The sequence below is a fragment of the Sminthopsis crassicaudata genome, chromosome 6 (assembly GCF_048593235.1).
Source record: "Sminthopsis crassicaudata isolate SCR6 chromosome 6, ASM4859323v1, whole genome shotgun sequence".
In the NCBI taxonomy this organism is placed as follows: Eukaryota; Metazoa; Chordata; class Mammalia; order Dasyuromorphia; family Dasyuridae; genus Sminthopsis; species Sminthopsis crassicaudata.
In genome coordinates this window covers 42,548,412-42,557,735 of record NC_133622.1, presented here as the reverse complement: position 1 = coordinate 42,557,735, position 9,324 = coordinate 42,548,412, and the positions used below count along the sequence as shown (strand labels likewise).

The following is a 9,324-nucleotide window of genomic DNA, read 5'->3' as shown; positions in this document are numbered from 1 at the left end:
GTGTAAGCTAGGCAAGTCATTTATTTAATTTTTCTGGGGCTCATTTTTCTCATCTGGAAAATAAAGTCCAATGAAATGATCCCTAAGATTCCTGTGTGTGTGTGTGCCCTCTCTCTCTCTCTCTCTCTCTCTCTCTCTCTCTCTCTCTCTCTCTCTCTCTCTCTCTCGCTCTCGCTCTCTCTCGCTCTCGCTCTCGCTCTCTCTCGCTCTCGCTCTCGCTCGCTCTCACTCTCTCTCTCTGTCTCTGTCTCTGTCTCTGTCTCTCCCTCTCTCTGTCTCTGTCTCTGTCTGTCTGTCTGTCTCTGTGTGTGTGTCTCTGTCTCGTCTCTCTCTCTCTCTCTGTCTCTGCTCTGTCTCTCTCTCTGTCTATATCTATATGTATTTTTTCTCTTTTTCTGTCTCTGTCTCTATGTGTTTGTGTCTCTCTGTCTCTGTCTCCCCCCTCATGATTTGACAATATTTTTAAAGCAAGATAAAGAAGAGAATCCTCAGTGCACAAAGACCATAATACTATAAAAATTGAAAATATTATGATATAGCCAACCTACCATGATTTTTCTCTTTTGTTATTTTGTTATGGTCTCTTGCCAATCAATGGACAAGCATTTATTAGTCACTTATTATCTACCAAACACTGTGCAAGGCACATGGAACCCCCCAACTATTCTCATGTCTTTGGACTAGAATGCATGAAGGGAAGTAACAGAAAAGTTACTGTGCTAGCTCTCCAATTTTCTATAAACTTGTCCTTTAGGCAAAAGTAAATCATCCAGAGAAGTTTGATTTTGAGTACAGAACCAACAGAGCTGAAATAAAACCTGAGCAGATGCTATTCATAGCATTTCCTTTATTTTAAATGCATAAGCTCCATGCCCTCATCAAGGATAGGTAAGAATGGTAGTGTTCCTGAAAATGTAGGTACCTGAACATCTAATCCTCTTAGCTACAGATGAGATTGTTTGTTTTCTGACATGCTAAGAAGTAACATAAAGATTTTATCCTAAGGGCATACTTAGTATTTGGTTTAACTGTATGCAAATAATTTAATCTACCTTTTTATATTTCTTGGATTCTCAAAGGCAGCCACTCTCTCTTTAGAGATTAGCCCAAATTTGAAGATGACTTAATTCATATTTACTTACACGCATGGCTTAACATTCTACCAAATCGCTCTCAAACTATTCTCCCTAAAAGCAACTCTTGTCACTTTTACTGAGGAAATGCTTGTGAACCTGCACATAATAGGAGTCCCATTAAATTGGAACACATGCTGGTGAGTGACTGAGATAAAAAGGTGACCACCAGCTCAAAGGCAATCCAGATTGACAATGGTCAAAGTCATTACCAGTCAACAGAAGCTGTTTGAACTGTGCTGTTAAATTGAAGCCCAGTGATAGGGAAGCATTTCTCAGACAGACCACTAGAAGCCCCAGTAGTCTCTCTCTAAAGGCAGAAGATATTCAGCATTTATATGTATGTGTTTGGGCTGAGAAGGCAGGATGGCAGGGGCAGTGGAGAGACAGGAGGGAAAGGTAATTTTGCCCAACTGATGATCGAATTGTACTGGGAAATGAGCAATCTGTTTTCTTTTTCTTACCCTCACTGCTAATCCTCCCCCACTTTCCTGAAGGTCCGCTGCAATATTATAGTTAGAGATGTTCTTAAAAGCAATCCCCACACTCAGTCACACCTGGAAGTTCTGGTACCTGAGTAAGGAACACAGAACATGGACAAGAAAGAATAAAAATTCAATGGAGGCACAACAAACTGAGGCCGCTGATGAAGGGACCATTATTGAAGGAGGCAACCCATAAATCTGGTACCATCATTTTTACCCAATGCTCTTGCCAGAGGGTGCCAGTCTTTTCTATTGTATGATGGAATACAAATGCTATTGCACCTAATGAATTCCTGTACCCTGTGGCAAATCTCTGATCACACTAACCTAGTTATGGTCCTGCCATATATAAGTGGGCTGGACTGTCACAAAATCATTAAGTCGAGTATCACTTACTAGTGCCCATATTTATTGCATGGACAATTCAGATGTTCCTGGGTTCTATGAGAACAGCCTCCAAGCTGATTGTCTCACAGTGGGGTACAGAACCAGCGTTAGCATTGTAGAAACAGGAGTGTAGTACCTATTTCAGTTTATTTGACAGATACAAGAAATAGGAAATGTAAACATGTCAAAAGATGTGATGGATCACTTACTTCTAGTTCTCAGGTTCCTGGGAAATAGAAGAATTTTTCTCAGTGAATATCTGATGTTGGCCAAAGAAATTCACTTTGCCAGAGGGTAGATCATCCAGAGCACAAAGGATTGTTGCTATGTCAGGGCACAGCCTGCTTGCTGGATCTTAGCTCTGGGTAAAAGAAGGCCTCCAAAATATTTCAACAATAGAGCGCAATATGTGGAGTAAAGAAGCCATGACTTTAAATTCTCTCTATGACATTCACTAGTTTTGTTAGTGTTGGGGAGACTTTACTTCCTGAAGACTCATCTGTAAAAGTAAGTAGGTTATTCTTAGATTCCACTTCATTTTGACAAACTTCGCAAAAAAAAAAAGAAAAGAAAAATGACAAATGTTGGAAAGGCTAAGGGAAAATAGGCACATTAATGTTCTGTGAGTCTTGTCCAGCCGCCCTAGAATGCAATTTGGAACTATAGCCAAAAGGTGACTTGTGGGTACATACCTTTTGATCTAGTGATACTACTATTACTATATGTATATCCCAAAGAGATCAAATAAATTGTATTGGGGGAAATAGGGAGACCCTAAAGTTTATTGAGTAAGTGAAAAATAAATGACATAGGAAATACCAAGATGAAGGAAAATCACTTTAGAAGTTCAGCATAAAGTGAATAGAGTAGAAAAAGACATTGCAAAGAAACTAAAAAGGTACTGAAATAGTCTAGATACAAAATGAATTTGAGAATAAAACTTTAATGGCTCCCACTAGCTTCTCGATGTCACCTATGAAGAGCTTAGACTACAAGAAGAGGTTTCTAAGAACATAAAAACAAAAAATTATCATACTGAGTTATATTATATTTGAGAAAGTATTTTGTTGTGACTGATATCCCCAAAAAAGATACTTCAGTGTAGTATAGATTTGTTGTCCTTGAAATCAACCTTAAAAATTCAACATGGGTAAAAATGGCTGTCATTCATAAATATTTCCATATAGTTTTTGATTTCACATATATCTCCTGATATGACCACCTTTGCGAATAATGATTTTCATGAGAACAGAGAAATGTATGATGATAAAAATAGTAATAAATAGTAATATGATTTATCCCCTACAAAGATTTCAATTACTTATATTTTGTTTCCTACTATATGGATAGTATGACGAAACTTTTTGCTTAAGAGTTACTCATTTTTTATTATCACTATGTAATCTTATTTACTCTTACTCTTTGTACAATAATATTGTCAATAGGAGCCAGAAAGTAAGGAATTTTGACTACTTACTATGTTCTCAATTTATTTATGTCCTACCAACAGATTAAATGAAAATTTGATAAACAAAGAGGAAAAGGAAAGCAGAGACAAAAAAAACAAATGATTTTACATAGGCTGACCCTTTGCATCAGTCTTTAGCTTTTTTTTAACCTAGGTTGATATTATCTAAAACAAATACTCTATTGTCATCATCACGTGATTGTTTCTACTGAAGACAAGAAGAAAAATATCTTTGCCAATATGTTAATCAATCATTTCCTTATTGGGTAGATTATATATGTTTTTTCCCCTAAAATAACAAAGATATGGCAAAAATAACTAAAACTTTTCATTTGATGTTGTCTTCCTTGAAATAAAGAGTTGTCAATCAGGATAACCTTATTCATCCTGAGATTTTCTTGATAAGCAATTTCATTATTCGATTTGAAAAGTTGTGAATGCCCATCAGAACAATTCATATTTCAACATGGGTAGAGGGACAAGATCTATAGAGGCCACTAGTAAGGGTAACTATCTTCTTGAAGAAGAAATTCCCTCTACCAGTTCATATCACCTTCTCTGCAGTTTAGGGTCTTAGAGATTTGCCAAGAGCAGTAGTATCAAACTCAAGTAGAAAGAGATCTTATTCAGAAAACCACAAATTAATCTATTGTGTGATATTTTTGTTCTATTACATTATGTTATATTATGTTATGCTATACATTGTTATATTTTCATTTCTTTTGTTAAATACTTCTAAACACATTTTAACTTGATTAGGGCTACATGGAAATTTTGTTAAGCCCAAGTAGCTTTCTGTTCCTAAGTCTAACATTATTGATTGAGAGTGCTAATTACTGGCCAGGGTCACATAATCATTATGTCTTAAGGATAAGACTCAAATTCAGGTCTTGCTAGAACTGAGTTCCACCTCTCCATTTCCTATACCGTGTTGCCTCTAAATTTAGATAGAAGCACTAGAATACATCATAAATCTAAAGATAATTTTTAATCAAATGTTCTTGAAATTCAATAGAATTGGAGTTCCTTGATAAGAGAGCTGTATTATTTTTGCCATATTATCAGTGCCTAGAGGTATCCAGTTTAATAAATGTTTGATGAATTATCCATTCAAGCTGTTCTTTTCCCTTAATATAAATAATTGAAATATTGAGTAGAATTAGAGATTTCAGTGCAAAAGAATCACAAGTCTTTGTTCAACAAGTTTTAAATAAACTTAGTAATTAAAACTATTTTGATATTCTCCAAAATAAAGGTTCTCTTTCATCGCATATTTGCTTTTACTTGACATAAGATCATTTTTTTTTCACCAATGTGTCAAGCAAGAGTTTTCTTCTTGGGCAGAATATATGTGTACTTCCCAACATAGCAAGGGCAAAGCAGAAATGAACACACAACATGATTGTTTTGACACAGATTTCACACATTAGAGCAGACACACTGGCTCCATACCCTACAAATCACTAGTGTTATCCAAAAAGCTTAAAATCTTGTTCCTTGTAATTTTGGTGACACAAACACATTCTGATACAGAAAATTTTGCTTGCCAACATGGCTAAATGAAGCAGATGTGAAAGCATTATTAAATGATGACTAGGATAAAAAAAAAATCCTTATCTCTAATTGCTTGGTGATTTTTCCTCCTCTATGGCTATCTTTGTTATGGTTAAGGAAATGTACCTTCTGAAGTGTATAGTTTCTTTCAGATAAGCACAACTTCTTTATGCTTCAGTCTTTTTGTGTTTATTGTTTTATCATGCTAATAAGCCTTGGAGATCCTCAGGGATGAATCTCTGTGATGCTGTTAAATGGACAAAATGGAACTCTAACTCTCTGTCTCTGTCTCTCTCTGTCTGTTTCTGTGTCTCTATCTCTGTCTGTCTTTCTCTGTCTGCCTGTGTCTGCCTGACTCTGTCTCTGCCTCTCTCTTTCTCTCTGTGTCTCTGTCTCTCTATGTCTGTGAGTGTCTGTTGTTCTGTCTCTCTGTCTCTGTCTCTCTGTCTCTGTTTCTCTCTGTGTCTCTCTCTCTCTGTCTTTCTCTGTCTGCCTGTGTCTATTTGTTTTTGTCTCTGCCTTTCTCCCTGTCTCTGTATCTCTCTGTCTCTGTATAGAGGCATATATATATATACATATATATATGTATATATACACACATAGTTATTCATAATTTTTCAGATTGGTTTTGAAGTTTAAAAAACTCTATAGAGTACATTTCCTCAAGTAATCTGCTAACATATTCACAAACATCTGTTTTTCCCATTGGATCTCTATTTTTAAAAGGGGAGGAGGAATTTCTGTCTCATTCAAGGTTGCTCAGTGGATAGAGCACTACTGGGTCTAGATTCAGGAAGACCCGAATTTAAATCCACTTTTCAAAACATAATTGCTGTGTGACGCGGGCAAGTCATCACCTCTGTTTGTCTCAATTTTCTCATCTATAACATGGGGATAATAATAGTATCTACCCCCCCAGGATTGTGGAGATTATATGAGATACTATTTGTAAAGCGCTAAACATATAGTAAGAACTATGTTAATGCTAGCCACTATTATTATTATTATTTTTTATAAATACTTTATAGCTTTGATATTCCATTGTTATCAGTGAACTCATTGATATTCTAAATCTATCTGTCTTTCTAATCTTACATAAATCTTGTCTGTGTCATCCTCCCCAGAGGATCCCTCCAGCATCCATCCAGAGAGAAATCCTCTAGTTCTTTTCATATTTCTGAAGTACTAGCATGGCACTGGATCTGTTTATCTTCTTCATCTCCCCTCCATTAAAGATCCACTCATCTCTTTTTCTGATCACCCATCTCCTTGATAATATCTTTGGTGTCACATCTCACACAAAAGTCACTATAGGCAATAATCTAATTATCCTATGCCTTTCCATTTCCTTCTTGTTTTTATTCTTATTGTCCCAAGACTCATAGCCAAATAGGATCTCTTGAAAAATATTAGACAAGTACTGATAACAGATGAGAAGAGGAGTGAGAGGAAAGAAATTAATTACTTTTCTAGAAAAAACCAGCCAAATATATTTAGCATTTAGTGGCAAGATGTAGGTTAAAGAGACAGTGAGAGCTCTATGTAAAAGTTCACCATTTTTTCTTGAGAAAAAAAAGATTTGATTATATCATTATAATGAAATTAACTAAAGGATGAAAATGTAAAGGAATATGAAATATATTTAGGACATGGCTAATGCAGAAAGTTGTTTTGCTTGACTATGCATATTTGTTATAAATGTTTCATTTTTCTTTTTCAGATGGGATGGTAAAAGAAAATAAATGCTTGTTAGGGTTTTTAAAATGCTTTCTCTATAAATTCCCCTTCCAGATCTAAAATTCTGAGGATCCCTATTTATAAACTTGTCTCTCTCACTGACATCAAAGACATGTCTCAGAATTGTCCAGGGTCCTGCTACACCACTAATTATGCTTTTGTTCTACTAGTGATAAGGTGCCAGATAAGGTGTAAATTCATCTCATGCTGAGTTTTTATTGTCTCATTAATTAGATCTTTTTATGACATTAATGTTTCCCTTCATAACAGTTTAAACTTGCTTTGTACTGAGTGTTTGTAGACCCTTTTGACCAATCAAGCAGTAGGCACTTTCTGTGTGTTAGTCACCACGCAAAACATTGGGAGTACCCACATAAAAATGAAATAGTTTCTAGCCTCACAAAATCACAAAACACAACAGTTGTAAGAGACCGTTTAGGGCATCTTTCAGCCTCCCACCCAATGCAGAATTTTGCTTTACAATATCCTTGACAAATGATCACGGGCAACTCATTTCTTCATGGAATATTCCCTTCCATTTTCTTTTTTTTTTCCTTCCATTTTCAAAAAGTTCTTCTTTACATTAAGCTAAACTATATGTCTTTGTACGTTTGGTCTATTGTTTTTAATTCTTTCATCTAAATACAACTCATTCTTTCTTTCAAAAAACTCAAACAAGAGTGAATAACACTCCACAGTCTCTCCTTTGGGATCTGAGGAAGTAGGGATTTATCTCTCTTATTGCACAGCCAATCACCCTTTTGATGTCCAAGGGGATTCATTTATCCTACTTCATGATCTCTCCTTTCATATCCGTGGAAGTAGGAATTGATTTCTCCTTTCAGTGATGAAACATTTTACTCTCAGTATGTAAAATAAGTCTTTTAGGACTTCTTCTTTCTATATTTTAAATTTTTAATTAACATATTCCAACCAGTCTATCTGCTAATGACTATTTGGACAATGATACAGGAACTTTTTGTCTCAAAGGAATCAACCCCTTCAAAGCTAAGAACAGCTTTGGGTCCAGATGTTACCATTGTTCAATTCACACCATCAATCACAAAACAGTGCAGCAGGACCTACTGTGGATATTATTCAAACAGAGACTCAATTAAATTCAGATGCAGTCCATTTAATCTTCATCACCACAAACAATGTCAGCTGCCTTTTTCTCAACTAAATGTTAAGTCAGAAAAGCAAAATTCAAAGATTTTTACTGTTCCATCCTTTAGTAACTAATGAGACCTGTAACTTACTGATCTTTGGATGAAATTAGAGTTGTGTGTTGGATAGTTCACACCACATATGGGATATAGCACCAGTTATTATCAAGAAAATGTTTTGGTATTTGATGTCTAAAATGATAATCTATATTTTCATCCCTTGAGATTCTGTGAGACATTTGAGGAGAAAAGATAATAACTAACCTTTTTACAGAAGTTCATAGTTCACAAAGTATCTTGAAATTCTTCTTAATCCTCTAAATTGGGCAAGGCAGGTAATCATATCCCCATTTCATCACTGAAGATCCTGAGCTTTGGATAGCATCAAGGTTTTGTTCAAGGTCATACAGGAAATAAGTTTATGTGTCTTCTGATTCTCCAGTCCAGGCTCTTTAAAATCCTCCATGCCATTTTGGAGCCTGGGAAAGCAATATGTAATGGTACCCAGGATAAGCAACACTAAGTGCATCTTCTGATCATCCTGTCTGGAAGAGATCAGGGAAACTGGAGTCTTAGAAAGATAATGCTATTTGAGAATTCACTGGTTTCACTAATTATTGTGGCTAACTTTCCACAGTGTGGAAAAAATGAAAATGTTGTCAAAAGGTAAACGTGATTGATAATTATGATTTTTTGAAATGTAGTTTGGATATTGTTGTTATAAATGAAAGGATTCCAACATGGAGTCACTTAGGCTAAATAGTCCTACTAAATATAAATGTATAAGCAACAACAAGGCAGATTGTAGCTTTCCTACCTCTGTGGCAAACCTTTAAATAATTGTAGCTCTTGGTTGTATGAGACTGCTTGGAGACGGCCACATCTATAAGCTACATCCATATCTGAGATCTCCAGCTTGCAGTTCAAACTTTAACCCAATTCCTGGTCCTGATGAAGAAACTTCCCCCACCTGAATCTATTATTTCTAAGTGACCCATAACTTTTCTTTACTACATCTGGGTCTTATTAGGAATGCCCCCTCCCACATCTGGCATCAGTGACATGTTCTAAACCAAACCTTTATTTAAGGCATAAAAGTTCCTGTTCAGACCCCAATCTGAGTGCATATTCCCACCAAGATCTTTGCTACCCCAGGCTGGCAAGTTTTTGTTTTGCCTCTATAAGACTAAACCTTTGTCTGTGTTACCATATAATGTACGTGTATATTTTTTTTTCCTGCCTGCTTCACTCAATAATAATGCTCCTGTTTGTATTTGCTTTCTGAGCAACAATTTCCTACAAATTCTCAAACCTGGGTCTTACTCTGAACCATGAGACCAAATATTGCAGTAAAGCTAGCAAAATTTAATATTATTCAATTTTCAAAGCAGTAT

General features: G+C 35.7%; 1 long non-coding RNA gene across 2 annotated transcripts in view; it reads right to left on the bottom strand.

The window, feature by feature from the left end:
* LOC141546752 (uncharacterized) overlaps positions 1-8,837 on the bottom strand; it is a 128,711-nt gene extending 119,874 nt beyond the window's left edge. The window contains exons 1-2 of one of the 2 annotated variants that reach the window (XR_012483411.1): positions 8,748-8,836; positions 8,195-8,409 (exon numbers count right to left, since the gene is read on the bottom strand). This is a non-coding gene — a long non-coding RNA (uncharacterized LOC141546752). Of the gene's footprint in view, positions 1-8,194 lie in introns of both variants that reach the window. The other variant, XR_012483410.1, reaches the window with a different exon arrangement.
* Between the last annotated feature and the right edge of the window lie 487 nt (positions 8,838-9,324).